Source organism: Arvicanthis niloticus, chromosome 7 (genome assembly GCF_011762505.2).
Source record: "Arvicanthis niloticus isolate mArvNil1 chromosome 7, mArvNil1.pat.X, whole genome shotgun sequence".
Lineage (NCBI taxonomy): Eukaryota > Metazoa > Chordata > Mammalia > Rodentia > Muridae > Arvicanthis > Arvicanthis niloticus.
Genome location: NC_047664.1, coordinates 31,367,610 through 31,384,844, shown reverse-complemented (window position 1 = coordinate 31,384,844; position 17,235 = coordinate 31,367,610). Strand labels below are relative to the sequence as shown.

Genomic DNA, 17,235 nt, shown 5'->3' with positions numbered 1-17,235 from the left:
TTCCTAGGTATTTTCTTTTATTCTTAAGCTGATGGGAATATACAGTTTTCTTTATTTCTTTGCTACTTGTTTATTATTTGCCTTCATAGAAAAGTTACTAGATTTTTAATGTTCTTTTTAAATGTTTCTTTCTTGGAAGTACTTGTCCATCTTAGAGATTTCATAGCATTTTCAATTTTTATTCAGTTTCAGATGCTGAAGATTGAGATAACTTGACCTCTTCCTCTATATGTGCCTTTCTTACTATATCTTGATTTATTGTTCAATCTAAAATTTCAAGCACAATAGTGAAGAAAAAAGAAAGGAAGAAAGGAGGAGCAAGTGTGTGTGTGTGTGTGTGTGAGAGAGAGAGAGAGAGAGCGAGAGAGGGAGAGATTTTTTTTTCTGTGTTTGTGGTTTAGAAGCAATGGTTTGGGTCTTTTATCTAGTAAATGTTAGATGTAGATTCTCTGCCCTATTCCTTTTTCCCTCTAATTCTCTCCATGAATCCCATTTCTCAAATTCCTGACCACTTCCATATATATATGTATATATATACATATATATATGTATATATATACATATATGTGTGTGTACATATATATGTGTTTATATGTATGTGTGTGTAAGAGGATATATAGATTTTATATACATATATAATTTTATATTTATTAATTATATACATATATAATTTTATATTTAGTATATATACATTATATTTATGTGTGATATATATATATAAAATTTTGCCCTAGAAGACTCATTTTACTTAACTTATTAGCCATTAATTGCCTACAGCTTTTGTGAGATTTCCTCCTTCCAAGTTGGCATGTGAATTGGTAGCTTCATTGTAAAGGTCTTATTTAGGTGACTATTCTGATGAGATTTCATGGTGCAACCTCCTATAATACACAGATTCTATTCTTTATCTTGTAGCAGACTTCCTGGGCCTCTGGCTCTTACAGCCTTTTCCCCTTCTCTTTCTTGAAGTTCTCTAAGCCTTAGGTATAAGATTTGTATGGTATCTACTTGTTGAGAACTGCACTACCCCACGTTCGGGGGCCAAAATGTCTCGGACCGTTCTGTCAATGTTGAAACCCACACTGCCAAAAGCCTTGGGGGCTAAATTGTTAGAGCTGCACTGCCCCAAGCTGCTCTGGTCCACAGATTGGGGCTCAGCAAGAGGGAGAGTGAGGACGGACATGAGGAATTGAGACCAGACAGAGTGTGATTCAATCCCGTTTATTCTTCAGTCTCTCTTCTTCTCTCCAAGTCCATAGTCTTGAGTTCCTAGTCCCTAGTTCCTAGTCCCTAGTGCCTCCAAGTTCCAAGCTTCTTTCCAAGCTCCCTTCCAAGTGCCTAATACTTAATAATCATTTCTTCTGAGTTCTCTAGTCCAAGTGTCTTCTTCCTCAATGCCTAATTCCTACTCCAAGTTGTACTATAAGTTGTACTCTTTAACCTAATTGCTAGTTCCAATTTGTACTGTATTAATGTCTAATAACTAACTCTCTGTTCCAAGTTGTACTTCCGAGTGCCTAATAATCTGTTGCTTTCTTCTGTCTGCCTCTTGCCTTTTATGTCTCACTTCTAAGCCACGCCTCTAAGTCATGCCTTTAAGTCATGCCCTTAGGCCTTGTCTCTAAATCTGATCTCTAAGTCAAGCCCTTAAGTCACACACCTTTAAGTCTCACACACCCAAGGGAAAATCCTGGGTATCTAAAACAAGATGTTATCAGAGTGTGCTCAGCTGTTGCAGGCTGATGTAATCAAGTCTCTTTTCAGGGTATATGGCTCAAGATGGCTGCAAGGATGATAGCCTCCTTTTGTCGGCTCCCCACATCTACTGGGCATTGGAAAATCCTTCGTGGTAGTGTTTGCCTAGTAGTTTGTCTTTTACATAATCACATATCAAGTTAAGCTTAAAATCTAGAGTTTTAAAAATTGTCTTTAAAAAGAATTTTATTATTTTTAATTGCATGTATGTTTGTGAGTGGTTATACACATGCTTTTTTGCCAGGAGCCAAACCCAGGAAATTACCTGCTGTTCTGGAAAGCCTAGTCAGTACAAGGTTAAGAAAGGATGTTCACGGGTCTCAGGCCCCAGGAACTTAATGAATGTCTGGTGTTTCCTAGGAGCCGGTTATGACAGTGGGATGGTCTTGAGCAATAAGGATATGACAGTTGGATGGTCTTAGATAAAGATGATTCAATAGTGGGATAGCCCTAAGCAATGACCCTCGCCTAAACTTCCCATTTTGCTGTGTCTTTATAACCTGTCCCTGAAATTAAAGTTGCAGAGCTTGATCAGAACCCCAGACTTGCCCTCAGTCTTTGTGTCTCTTGTCCCCTCATTCTTTTGCCCCCTTCCCTAGGGTCTCATTGAATCCCCTGCGGGCCAGGGCAATTTTTTTGGGTCCCTGAGGAGACAGAAAGCATTGGATCTTTGGAAGCTGGAGTTATACACAGTCATGAGCAGTCTGATGTGGGTAATAGGATTAGAATACAGGTCTTCTGTAAGAGCAGTATGTGCTCTTAGCTCATAGTGTCTGAGCAATCTTTTAGCCTGGACATTCAAGATTCAGAACTACACTGCATGTCCTTAGATTCTTTGTTAAGAATTTCTCTGATTTTTAATGTAAGCACTTACAGCTTTTGACTTTCTTCTTAGACCTGCTTTAACTGCTTCCCAGAGGTAATATTAACTTGTGCTTTCATTTCCATTTTATTCCTGGAAATTTTTAATGTCTTCTCTGGTAGTGACAATAATAACTTTTAATAATAATTATCTATGTATTTGTGTAGTACCTGTGATTTCATTTGCTATCAATTCTTACATTTACTCTGATAGTATCTGATAAAGTATAAGGTATTATTTAGATTCTTTTGTGTATGTTATAACTTGTTCCAGATCCTATAATAGAGTCTATCTAGAGAAGCCACTTACATTTCTACTTGATGAAATATTCTTTATAGAGGTATTAAGATCATTTGCTTCATGGTATAGTTTAATTCTGAAGTTTCTTTGTGATATTTAATTTGCATAATTTTTCTAAAAATAAGACTGGAATATTACTATCTATTTTTATTATTGTATTAGAATCATCAACATCTTTAAAATTCATTTGTATTTGTTTTGTAAAATTGGGAGTACTAACTTTCAGATGAAAAATATTTACAATTGTTATATCTTCTGAATAATCAGTTTCTTATACTAGTATGTGGTGGCATTATCACTTCTGGTTAACTTTGTTTTGGTGTCTACTTTATCATATGTCAGACTAGCTGTCCTGTTTTTAGCATCTATTCATTTATAGGTCAATCAGCCTTTGATTATCAGTCTGTAAGTATCTTTACTAGAGTATCATATTTCTTGGCAATGAAAGATAATTGAGCTACCAAGGACCAACAGCAGCCACAGTAACCTGGCACTCATTTAAATGACATTGATTGTCCTTTTTTTTTTTTATTATTATTCTATTCCAGTGTCTTCAGTCTAGCTCTTAGTCCTTGCAGAAACCCTCTTCCCAACTCACCTCCATATGCCCTTGGGAATTAAACTTTTTGTACAGATCAAGAGTATTATTAGTTTATTCTTAACATCCCTTAAAACCAGAAGTTCTTAAATTTACTAATGCTGTGATTCTTTAATACAGTTCCAAATGCTGTGATAACCCCCAACCATAAAATTATTTCATTGCTACTTCATAACTATAATTTTCCTACTATTATAAATCATAATTATCTGATACTCAGGATATGCAAAGAGGTTGCAACCCACAGTTTTAGAACTGCTGCTTTAAAAAACTGTTCCTTCTTATACATCTCCCACTAATTGACAGAAACAGTTTCTACCAGGGACACCATAGTTGCTACACTCAGATAGTGAACAACCAAGAAAGAAGCCTTCTTTAGAAACCCAAAACCTTATGATAGTAATCCATGAGAAAAGCAGTCTAGTTGAAGTATAAGATAAGGACTCCAAAATAGCAATCATGAATATGTTCAAGAACCTATGAAGAGGATATGAATAAATGTTATAATGAAGACCATGTAAATATAAGCAGTTGAATGAAATGATAAAAACAGGTCAGGGAATGGATGAATTGAACAAATGAATTTAATCACTATGGAAAACTAAAACTGAAATAAAACGGAAAATTAAAATCTCAGAAGTCAAACAAAAATCTGAGTTGTAAGCTGTACCAAAAGATTACAAGACATGAAAGAAGAAATTTCAGGTGTTGAAAAGAAAAGAAATGGGTAGCACAGTCAAAGAAAATGTTAAATATATAAAAAAATATGCAAGTACAAACATTTAGGAAATCTGGGATAGTTTGAAGAGAACCAATCTACAAATAATAGGAGTAGAAGGAGAAGAAACCGAGGTTAAAGGCACAGAAAATATTTTAGACAAAATGAAATAAAAAAAATTCCAATCTACAAAGCACAATGCCCATCAAGATACAAGAGGCATATAGAAAACCAAATAGGACCAAAAAAGAACCTCCTCCCACCCACATTATGTATAATAATCAAAGGAAAAAGTATTGGACAAAGAAATGAATTAAAAGCTGCAGGGAAAAAGAGCAAATCATAAAGAGCAGGCCCATTAGAATAATATCCTAATTTTCAACAGAGACTCTAAAATTCAGAAGGGCCTGGACGTATGTTCTACAAGTGATAAAAGACCACAGCTATAGCCCAGACTCAGCAGAACTATTAACAATTGACAGAAAAAAAAATAATGTCCTGATAGAACCAAATGTAAGCAATTTAACCCAGTTTCTTAAAGGTACTCGAAGAAACACCTCACCATGAAGAAAAGTTTAACTATACAAAAGGGTACTAAAGGCATAAATAATGTCATATAATCAAAAGAGGGAGGTCATGTCACTACAACAAAATAGCAGAAATTAATAAATGTTACTCGTTAATAACTCTCTGTCTTACTTCCCCAATAAAAAGACATTCTGTAGAGAAATGGCAAGGAGTTGATCTGGGGGACAATAGATGTTTGGAGGGGTGGATGGAAGAAGAACTGGGGGTTGGGATGTATAATATGAGAGAAAAATAAAACCAAGCCATAGAATAATAGATTGATTATAAAACAGTACCCAACTTTCTATTCTACTTTTCTACCAAGAAAACATACCTCGATATCAAGAACAGACATTACCTTCAGATAAAAAGATAGCAAATGGTATTTCAAGCAAATGGAACCAAGAAGCAAATAGATGTGGCTAATTTAATATCTTTGAAATCAAACTTCAAAACAAAATTAATCAGAAGAGATAGAGAAGGACACTATATATTTATCATTAAAGGAAAAATCTACCAAGAGGACTTTAAAATTCTAAATATTTATAAAGAAAACAGAAGGAAACCAAATTTATATTAAAATTGCTAAGCTAAAAATCACTTATCGACTCTAACACAGTCATAGTGATATCAATACCACACTCTTGCCAATAGACAGGTCATTTAGACAAAAACCAACTGGAGAGACACTCAAGTCAAATAATGTCATGAATCAAATGAAAATAACAGCTATCTATCTACAGAACATTTTACCTAATTACTGAACAATATTCTTCATTTTAGCAGTCCATGGAATTTACTCCAAAGCTGACCACATATTAGGACACAAAACAAGTCTTGACACATAATAAATTGAAATAGTACTATGTGTCCTATCCGACCATCATGAAATGACTGTGGAAAAAAAAATATAGAAATGGTAGATAGAAATAGAAGCTAAACAACTCACTACTGAATAAAAACTGGGTCAAGATGGCAACTAAAACTGAACTTTAAAACTTTTTAGAATTTAATGAAGTGAAAACACAACATATGGAGATCTACAGAACACAATGAAAGCAAGTTTGAAGCACTGAGTGCCTACATATAAAACAAAATAAAACAATAATACAAGCTAGAGAAATCTCACATTAATAATTTAATGACAAATGAAAAATTTAGAAAAATAAGAAATAATGCCAGAGAAAGATTAGATAGGAAAAAAATAATCATATCCAGAACTGACGTCAATGATACAGAATTAAATAACCAAAAAATCCAATAAAAATACAAACATAAACATAAAAATCATAGATATGTAGAGTTATTTCATTGATGAAATGAATTAGGTTGACAAACCTTTAGCCAATTTAACCAATATGGAGAGAGAAGATCCAAATCAATATAATTAAGGATGAAAGTGGGATAGTTACAATAGACAAACAATAAAATCCAGAGACTAATAAGGGCATACTTTAATTTTTTTATTCCACCAACACAGGAAACCTAAAATAAATGTATACATTTTTTTCTTGGCTTATGAGTTTATTATTTTACCATTCAAAAGAAAGTTCTGTATTAATGGCCTCCCCGTCTAGCCATTTAGCCCTTAGATGCTGAGAGAGTGGGCTGAGAGCATAGATCAATTTACATTTAGGGGTTCTGGTCACTGGGGTCACACTTCATCATCACTTTCAGCCCCACTCCCTTTTTGGCTGTTTCAAAGGCTTCTCCAGCCTTCTCCAGAGGGAATCTATGGGTAACTAAGGGCTTTACATTCAAAGTCTTCGATGCAAGCATGGCAATTGCCATCGGCCACGTGTTGCAGTATCGAAACACGCCTTTGATATCCACCTCCTGCACAGCTGCTTGCACTAGGGGCAATTTGATCCTCTCAGAGCCCATTCCCACAATCACCAGGGTCCCACCAGAGTGAGTGGCATAGATGTCCTTCTGGATAGAGGACTCTGCTCCTGAGCATTCAGTGGTGACCTCTGGCTTGCTCCCCAACAGACTTTCCACCTTGCTGGCAATTTCCAGAGGGGTCTCTTTGGCAACCAGGATGGTAAAGTCTGCTCCAACTTCCTTGGCTTTGGTTAGTCAGCTGAGAAACAGATAGGTCAGTCACCACTACTTGAGCAGCTCCCATTGCTTTGGCTACAAGCAAAGTGACTATTCCAACTGGGCCAGCCCCGCACACAAGGACCTTGTTCCTCAGGGAAACTGAACCTCGACAGCAGGCATAGATCTCCACAGACAGAGGCTCAATCAGCACCCCTTCTTCAAAGGTAACATTGTCAGGAAGCGTGTAGCAGAAGTCAGCACTGTGCTTGTAGAAACGGCAGAGGTTCCCATCATCCGAGGGTGTGGCACAGAAGAAGATCGATGGAGACAGATTGTATCTTGCAGTACTCATCTATTTCTCGGGGAACGCTAGCCTCGATAGCAACCCGATCTCCTGGTTTTAGATGTTTCACAGATGCTCCTACTTTTGTGACTGTTCCAGCAGCTTCATGCCCAAGCACCATGGGCTTTTTCACAACAAAATCCCCAATTCGGCCATCCTCCCAGTAGTGAACATCCGAGCCGCAGATCCCCAACCAAATGCATCTTTAGTAACACATCATTTGGGCCCAGCTCAGGGATTGGGTAGTTCTCCAGGCGAATGTCTCCAGGTCCATGCACCACCAGGGACAGGTTCTCATCCTTAGCTGGAGCTGCCATGTTATTTTCTTGCTTTGAGGTGTCAGCTGGACCCGGCGGGGAGCTGATGGTTCTCTGTATACATTTCTTTATATTTATGACCAAACAAATTTAAATCAAGATTAAGAAAACAATTTAAACGGACACATAACCTCTAGTGAAATAGAACACAGTAATTTTTAAAAAAAAATAATCTCTCAACCAAAGAAAAGCTTGGGGTCAAATGGATGCAGTGCAGACTTCTACCAGACATTCAGAGAGAAAGTAACACCAATACTCTTCAAATTATTCCAGAAAATAACAGTTCCTAGTCCCTTCCTTCCTTCCTTCCTTCCTTCCTTCCTTCCTTCCTTCCTTTCTTCCTTCCTTTCCATTTTTTCCTTCTTTTTTAGAAAAAATTCTTCTCTCATGCATTACATCCTGACATCAGTTACCCCTCTCTTCACTCCTCCCAGTGCCTCCCCCACATCCCCTCTCCACCAGTTCCATTTCGCTTGGAAAAAAAGCAAGCCTCCAAGGTATATGAGTCAAACATTTCATGACTAGTTACAAGACTAGACACAAACCCTCATATTAACTCTTGACTGCACAAGACAACCCAGTAAAAGTGAAAGGATGCCAAGCACAAAGTAGTCATAGACACACCCTACTTCCATTTTCAAGAGTCCCACAAGAACATTAAGCTACATAACTATAACATATTCAAAAACCTAGTTCAGACCCATATGACGTCGCTGTTTGTTGCTTTAGTCTCTGTGAGCTCCTTTGAGCAGTGCTTAGTTGATTCTGTGGGACATGTTCTCAGAGTGTCCTTGACTCCTCTGGGTCCTACAATTATTCTTGTATTTCTTTTGCATGGCTTCTATGCCTCTATCTACTGTCTGACTGTCTTTGCATCTGTTGCCATCAGTTGCTGGATGGTGCTTCTCTGATGACAGTTGGGCTAGGCATAGAATATAGCAGAGTATTATAAGGAATAATTTCATTGATTATTTACTTGTTTATAATTATTGCTAGTCATTTTTGATTCTATTCTAGGTTTCTGGGCTGACCAGTCTCTGGATCCTGGCCAGCTATGAAGTTTTAGGTACATGGGCTCCCTTTAATGGCTTGGGCCTCAAATTGGTCACTCTCACAGTCCTGCACCACTATTACCCCAATAGATCTTGTAGGCAGGGCTGATTGTAGGTGGAAGGTTGTTTGAGTTGGTTGATGTCTAAGTAATCCTGCAGGAAGGTTTGTCTGGCTGTAGAATATGGCTCTATAACTCCCATTATTAGGAGATTTTGGAGGGCATTTTCCCTACCCTGGGTTTCTTCCTCTCCCCTCAGTTGCCTCCTCTGGCCCAATTCCAGTTGTCTCTCCCAGTACTTTATCCCTTCATCCTTTCCACCCCTACCTGATTCAGTATTTTATCCCTCTATCTCTTCCACCGGACCTGATCCTTCCTGTTCCTATCCTCACCTGCTTTTACTCCACTCACAAAATTTATTCTATTTTTCATTCCCAGGGAGAACCATTCATCCCTACTTTGAGTCCTCTTTGTTAGTTAACATTTCTCCATCTGTGGAATAAAGCATAATTATCCATTACATAACTGCTATTGTCCACTTCAATGTGAGACCACATTATATTTTTCTTTCTAGATCTAGGTTACCTCACTCATAATAATGTTTTTGTAGTTCCATTTGCCTGCACATTTCATGATGCCATGTATTTTAACAGCTGGGCAATATGCCACTGTGTAATTGTACCATATTTTGTTTATCCTTTTTTCAGTTGAGGGCCATCTAGGTCCCTCCACATTCTTGCCAGCATGAGTTGTCACTTATGTTTTTGATGTTAGCCAATCTTGAGGGTGTAAGATGGAATCTCAAAGTAGTTTTGATTTCCATTCCACGGATGGCTAAGGATAATAAGTACTTCTTCGAGTACTTCTCTGCCATTTTAGTCTCCTCTATTGAGAATTCTGTTTATATCTATACATCTTTTTTTAAAATTGGGTTATTTGGTTTGTTGATGTCTAGTTTCTTGAGTTCTTTATATATTTTTGGATACTACCCTTCTGTCATATGGGGAATTGGTGAAAATCTTTTCCCATTCTCTAGGCTGCTGTTTTGTCCTGTTGATGGTGCCTTAGCCTTACAAAAACTTTTCAGTTTTATGAAGTTCCATTTATTAATTGTTATTCTTAGTGCCTGTGCTATTGGTATGCTGTTTGGGAAGTTATCTCTTGTATCAAAATGTGTTCAGGTCTATTCTTCACTTTCTCTTCTATTAGGTTCTGTGTTTCTGGCTTTATGTTGAGATCTTTGATCGGTTTGAATCTGTTTGCATTCTACATTCCAATTTATAATTCTAATTTCAATTTTAATTTTAATAACATACCCTGATAACAAAACTGTACAAAGTCCCAAAGATAAGAAAAATTATAGATAAATATCCATTAGATATAATATAGATGCAAAAATTCTCATAAGATATATGCAAAATAAATTCAAGAACACATCAAAAAGATAATGTACCAAGGTCAAATTGGTCTCATCTTAGAGATGCATATATCATTCAAAGTATGTAAATCAGTAAATTTAATTCACCATATAAACAACTAAAAGATAAAAGCAACATGATCATATTATTACATACATAAAAAAGGCTTTTGATAAAATAGAACATCCCTTCATGATTAAAGTGCCGGAGAGACTAGAGATGCAAAAGACATATATCAACATAGCAAATATACTCTATAGCCAGTTCATAGCCAAAATCATCCTAAATAAAGAGAAACTAAAAGCATTGGTATTAAAATCAGTAACAAAGCAAGAATTTCCACTTTCTATATACCTACTTGTTACAGTACTCTTAAGTTTTATCAAGAACAGTAAGACAACTCAACGGTTTCAAGTATATAAAATATGAAAGAAGTAAAATATTTTTATTTACAGATGATATAACTTTATATATAAAAGATCTAAAGACACCATGAGGAAACTTCTATACCTGATAAAAACTTTCAGCAAAGTAGCAAGATACAAACTAAACAAACTATAAATTCAGTAGCCTTCCTATATACAAAATAAGAAACATACTGAGTTGGAACGAACTTTCTAAACTGGATACCTGTAGCACAGGCATCAAAACCAACAAAGAATAAATGAGATTTCATGAAGCCAAAAACTTCTGTAAAACCAAGAATACTATTATTATAGTCAAGTGGCATTCAACAGAAAGGGGAAAACATTTGAAATTATTCATCCAATAGAGGGATATTATCTAAAATATAAATAACCAAAACTTAATATCAAGAAAGCAAATAACCCAATTAAAATGGTGTATTGAACTAAACAGAGTTCTCAAAAGATGAAATACAAGTAATTGAAAAACAGCTAAAAATGTTTAACAGTTCTAGCCACAAGGAAAATAAAAATTAAAACTACATTGTGATTTCATCTTATCCAAGTCAGAATGACCATGGTCAATAAAACAAATGACTGTATGTGTTACTGAAGATATAAAGAATGGGAAATATTTATTTTTGTGATGCAAACTGCAAAAATTCTTATGGAAATTAACGTGGAAAGTTCCTTAAAACGGTGAAAATTGTTCTAACACAAAATCCATCTGTATTGCTCTTGGGAGCAAACAAGAGACTTTAAACGTTACTACAGAGGTATTTGCACATCAATATTCACTGCTGCTCTTTTGATAATAGCAAGAAACTAGAAATAGCCAGGTGTCCATTAACAGATGAGTGGATTAAAAAAAACAACACATTTATACAATGAGATGTTATTCAGCTGCTAAGAAAAAGAATATTGTAAAATTTGCAGGTAAATGGGTGGAGCTAGAAATAACAATCCTTAGTAATGTTAACCCGGATCCAAATGGAAAAATACTTTGTTTTCTCCTATATTTCTGTGTTTGTTTGAATAGAAATCCCCCACCCCCATAGGTTCATAGATGTGAATGTTTGATCATAAGGGAGTGGCATTGCTTGAGAAGGATTTGGAATTGTGACCTTTTTGGAGGAAGTATGTCACTAGGGCATTGGTTTTGAGGTTTGAAAAAATCCCAAGCCAGACCCAGTGTCTTGCTCTTCTCCTGCTGCCAGCAAATTCTGATGTAGAACTCTCAACAACTTTTTCATAACCACTTCTGCCTGTGTGTTGCCATGTTGCCCACCATGATAAAAAAAATATATTAAACATCTGAAACTGTAAGCAAGCCCAATTAAAGCTTTTTTGATGAGGTTTGCTGTGGTCATGGTAACTCTTCAGAGCAATAAAACAATGTAGACTTTAGTTTTTAAGCTTTCAATATGTGTGATTCACACCTACAACTATTATTCTCCTTAAAGAATATAGTAATAAAATGACTCCTGATGGTATATTGCTATAATCATAGATCAGCATGTAACTCAACCCTCTACAGAGAACTTTCTTCTTGCAGTGTATGGTAACTAACACAGACTACAACTTGTGGCTGCCAGCAGCCATGGACAAACTGGGTTCACCTGAAAGAAGGGCTGGAAATGAAAAACAGAGAGAGGGGCATGAGAACCATGAAGCCAAGACCAAGTTCTTTGATCACATCTCAAAATTAAATATTCAGCATTTTGTATATATAGGGGAAACCCACAGAACCCATCCTTTGTTTTAGCTGGATTATGTCCCAAGGCAAGCTCAGCAATTCTAAGTTCCTGTAGGAAGTTTTATGTCCTGCCAGGGTGGATGACTCCACCTGGGTCATTAAGGTCCTGTGGCAAACAAGTTCTTTCCTGTCTGCTCAAGGCTGCGGGAAGGCACAACAACTGGATAGTGTACAGAAAATAGAAGACTTTGAAGTACTCAGTCTTAAATGTGATGTCTTTATTAACCCACTCCACTCACTGCTCAGGAACCCAGGTAGAAGTGGAGATGGAAAGGTTGTTAGAGCCAGAGGCAGTAGATGACTCTAAGGAAATAATGAACTCACTGTTACAGTATACACAAGACCTCCATAGGTTAAAACTGGACAAAGTTGTAACACTGAGAAAAAGAGGCAGACATAAAGTCCCACCCTCTAAACAAGAAGCTATTTAGAATTTATACCTTCTGACAAAGTGAAAATACTTTTTTTTCCCAGTGGAATACTACTTGGTATATTTAACTACAGTCTAGGTCCTGTGTGCAGGAGTTATTGACTGCTACAAAATGGACTTCATGAATTTTTTAAGTGTATTTTGTTGTTTTTGTTGTTGTTTTGGGGGGAGTCTTTTTGTTTAATTGTTTTGTCTTTGCTGTTTTATTTTTGTTGGTTTTGCTCTTCAGAGAGAGAGAACATATAAAGTTGGTTGGGTGTATATTTTGGGAGGAGCTGGAAAGAGAATATGCAGGAAAAAAATATGATCAAAGTATATCATCTTAAAAATGAAAAGAGCAAAATCATTTAAAAATATGCTTAAAAGAACAAAAAAGGTAATTGGATCTTACATTTTATTTTGTTTTAATTATTTATTTGTGGTGTATTTGTGTGTGTGTGTGCATATGTGTATATGTATGCATATTTCTGTTGTGGCAAAACTTACAGATTTCCTGGAGCTACAGCTATAGGTATTTTTGAACATAATAGTAGAGGTTCTAGGTTCTGACCTCGGATTCTCTGTCAAAGTACTATAATCTTTTAATCTCTAAGCCATCTCTCCACCCTGTCAATCTCATTTTTCACTCCAGTCAGTCTGGAACAAACTTGGTGAATTGGTGAATAAAATAATTTAATTAGTCAATGTTGTCAAGGAAATATAACTAGTAGAATAAACTTATATTATAAAAGGTTCTATACTATTGTGGCTTACAACTTGGGGGATTGGCATTCCAATAATGGTCATTTGTGTCAGAGAGACTGAAAGTCTTGAAGCTGCATAGCTTACATGTCTGAAGGCCAAGCAGTTCTAACAGAGTATTGAAAGTCTAGGATGTTCTTTAAAATTTGCTTGTCTTCAGTTCATCTTGGAGGATCAAGAAGCTGGTTTCTGCTGATAGAAAAATGCTGCAGTTATGGTAGAAGCAACGATGAGATAGTAACTGACAGCAAGAAGCAAAGATGGGTAAGCTAACAGCTCTGCATTCTTTTGGGCTCTTGTTACATCTGAGCCCTCACTGGAATATGGTATCCACTCTGGAGGATTAGGATCCAATTGTACCATTAGGATTAAACATAAGATATCCTAATTTTGTCAATTAGATATGCAAACACCTCTCATTTATGCCATATCTAATTTTCGGGTGAAGACAGTAACAAGAACATTATTCCTCCTAACATGATGTAACTCTACCATGTGCAGCCAGAACAACATCATTCTTTCCCCAGAATACTTGTCAAAGTCCCATTAGTAATGGTTAGTTTTTCAATATCCCAAGACTTAATTATAAAACAGTTTTAACAGCATTCAAATACAGTAGATGTTATATTACATGGTTTTTAAAATGGAGAGGAAAGGAAACATGTATGTCTGCTTATTCTATTTATATTCATACATAAATAAATCCTTAACAAAATAAGACCTAAACACTTGGGGCAATTACAACTGTCATTTCTGTAACTGGTCCAATAGCCTTGGCTGTTATTTGTAACTACCTTTCTTTACTACCCATTCCTTATTTGTTTTACCAACTGATCTCAGTTCTTTATCTAGAGAAATAACCTACATCTTTCTTTCTGAAATCACCCATCCTCAACAAAGATGCCTTCAACAGAGAATGACTACAACAGTCAATAAAATAAGATGGTCCATTCTTTGGAGAGCAATCACCCTCTTTCCCCAGTGATCTCTTATTCCCAATGGACCTATAAATAAAGTAGCCATAGTGGAAGAGGGAGGCTACACAGGGCTCATTTTTCATCTTGTCTGGATTGTGTTATGAGTTCCCATTGATCTTAATCTTAGGACATGTAACACCAAGAGACACTTTAAAAGATCTCCTGCACTCCAGAAATAGAGCCTTTCCCAGCACCATGGATACCCAGTCAAAATTTCTCTTGATAGACTGGATCGATCGAATATGCTCACATTGTAATTCCTCCTTTGGCTTGATTCACAGCATCAGGAGCCCAAAGTAGTATTTTCACAAGGGAGATTCTTAGCTTCTACTTTGATGGAATACTTATTATCCATCCTGGCAGAAACACCCCACCACCAGTGAAAACAAGAACTGTAGATCATCAGGCTGTGGAAGAAGGAGTACCATATGTCAGATGCTGATTCACAATATACAAAGTGTGCTTCTCTGGGCATTTACACTATTGTCATTTAGTTGACTGTGTAATGGCACCTTTCTATCATTCTATCAGGCAATTGTTCCAGATATTTCCCATTATCCTTTTCTGGGGTCTAGCCTGGTGAGTCTTCCTGACCCTTCATATTTACACACCCTATCCAATCTTCAAGAACTGTTTTGGGTTCCATATCCAGTGCCCTAGTCTAGTCTGGCCACATCTCTGCCAGCACTCTCTATACACAGACTCTAACCCACAGTTAGCATCTAATGTTTACACCCAGCCAGAACTAGCCCCATAGTTTAGGCTTATACCAGGAGATGAATCCTATAAACTAGTCTACTCTGCCTATCCTCTTAACTTCATTCCACTGAAGACATCTTAAGACTGTAGGTCCAATCCACCTGCACAGCCTCTCATCTGTCCAAATCTGTTCTATTCAAATCAGCTTTATAAGTAACAAAAGAAGTACACATGGCCATATCTCATCATAAAGACACAAACCATGTGAAATATTTGCTAATGAAGATTACCTAGATGAACTACAGGGCCCACAATGTAAAAGAACAATATTAAAAAAAACCACACATGATCAAAAAATTCAAGGAGTTTAAAGAAGAAACAAGGAAAAAGCTCTCTGAAATTAAGAATAAAAAGCTTAAGAAGAATAAATGCCTGAATGACCCACACAAATGTAAGACTGATGGGAATGGTGAAGATAATTCATGCCTTGAGAAAGAAATTCAGTAAGGAGATAGAAACATTGAGGAGAATCAAGCTGAAGTGAAGATCGGATTGTGGAACCCAGTAACTGAACAAGACAATACAGTATAAAGCTTTATAAGTAGAATTAATCAAACAACAGATAGACTATCAGGACTTGAAGATAAAATAAAGGATTGATATGAAAAAAATCAAGATATGAAAATGTTTTTTAAAACACAAGAAAATAGCGTACAGGAAGTGTGGGACACCATCAAAGCACCAAACTTTCTATTATAGGTATAAATGAGAGACAAGAATCCCAAGTCGATAACATAGAACAGATCTTTCACAAGACCATCAGAAAAACCTTCCCCAAACCAAAGACAGACATATCCATACAAGTGCAAGAAGCACAGAGAATGCTAAACAAAGCAGACCAGCAAAAGAAATCCCCACAACATATTATAGTTAAAACATTAATTATACAGAACCAAGAAAGTGTATTGAAAGATGCAACAGAAAAGGCACAAAACATATTTTTCTTTAAAAAAAAAAGGAAAGTGGTCAGAATAACAACTGATCTTTCAATAGAAACTTTGAAAGCCAGAAAAGCCAAAAGCAATTCAATTGATGTCCTAGGAGACAATTACAACCAGCATAGACCAATGTGCTCTGCAAAACTATCTGTCATGATTGAAGGAGAAAGAAAAAAAAAATCTCTCCATAAAATAAAGTGAAAAAAAATCCCTACAATCCAAACATAAAGGGAATACAGGATGCAATTTTTCATTCTGAAGACAGAAATGAAGAAAATGGGGCATTGAAATCACCTACCATTAACGGATTGATGTTAACCTGTGTTTTAAAATCCATCAGTATAATTTTTTATTGAAATTGGGTGTGCTAGAATTTGGTGCTTATTGGTTTAGGATGATTGAATGCTTAGGCCTCTTGGTTAATTGTTCACTTGATCATATCTTCCCCTCTTCATCTCTTCTGAATGGTTTTGATTTGAAGTTTATTGTGTCTGATATTAGGATAGGAACAGATGCTGGCTTCCTGATCCCTTTGTACTACCCTCTGCCTTTGCAACCTCCTCCACAAAAGAAGTTGTAGTGTGTGACAGTCTGTCGTTACTTCTTTACTTGCAAATGTTCTTTGCAATGAGTCATTGCTCTGGTTCAAGACCTTTGGCCTTTCCTACACTATATTACAGGATCCTCACCAGGACTCCTTTTATATATCCTGTTATTTCCCGGTGTCATGGAGACCCTGCAGGTTTGATCTGCAGGTCTAGCCAATTCACATGTTCCAGTTCATAGATGGGATAGATGTTGGGGAGGGCCAAATCGAAGCCCTTAGTAAACTCTCCAAAACTGCTCTGGGTAACTCCCGTAATGCCTCAGCTGGCAAAAAGCAGAGCCATCTCACCTATGCCCACACCATCAGGGTCAGCTCTACTGTATTGCTCCATGTGAGGTACAGAGCCTGCTTCAGCAAGCAAGGGACAAGCCAGCTCTCCCACTCTCATTCTTTTGGTACTTACTAGCTCACCTGAAACCTCAGCAAGCAGGGCCAGCCAGCTTCACTGTACTTCCAGGGAGAAGTGTGAGCCCCATTCTCCAGAGTACTGCAGCTGGTGAGGGGCAGGGTCACTTTTCTTGCTTTCAATTTCTATGGGGCCAGCTCCTCTGGATTACTTAGGCAAAGGGTGGGTCAGTTCTATACATCCCAGAGACATCGACATGGCCGTAGGCACCAGCCCAGACCATGGTTGTCCATCTGGACCTTAGT

At 36.8% G+C, this 17,235-nt stretch overlaps 1 pseudogene; it reads right to left on the bottom strand.

Annotated features, from left to right (window-relative positions):
* Positions 1-6,417: 6,417 nt before the first annotated feature.
* LOC117713047 (sorbitol dehydrogenase pseudogene) lies at positions 6,418-7,552 on the bottom strand (annotated as a pseudogene).
* Between the last annotated feature and the right edge of the window lie 9,683 nt (positions 7,553-17,235).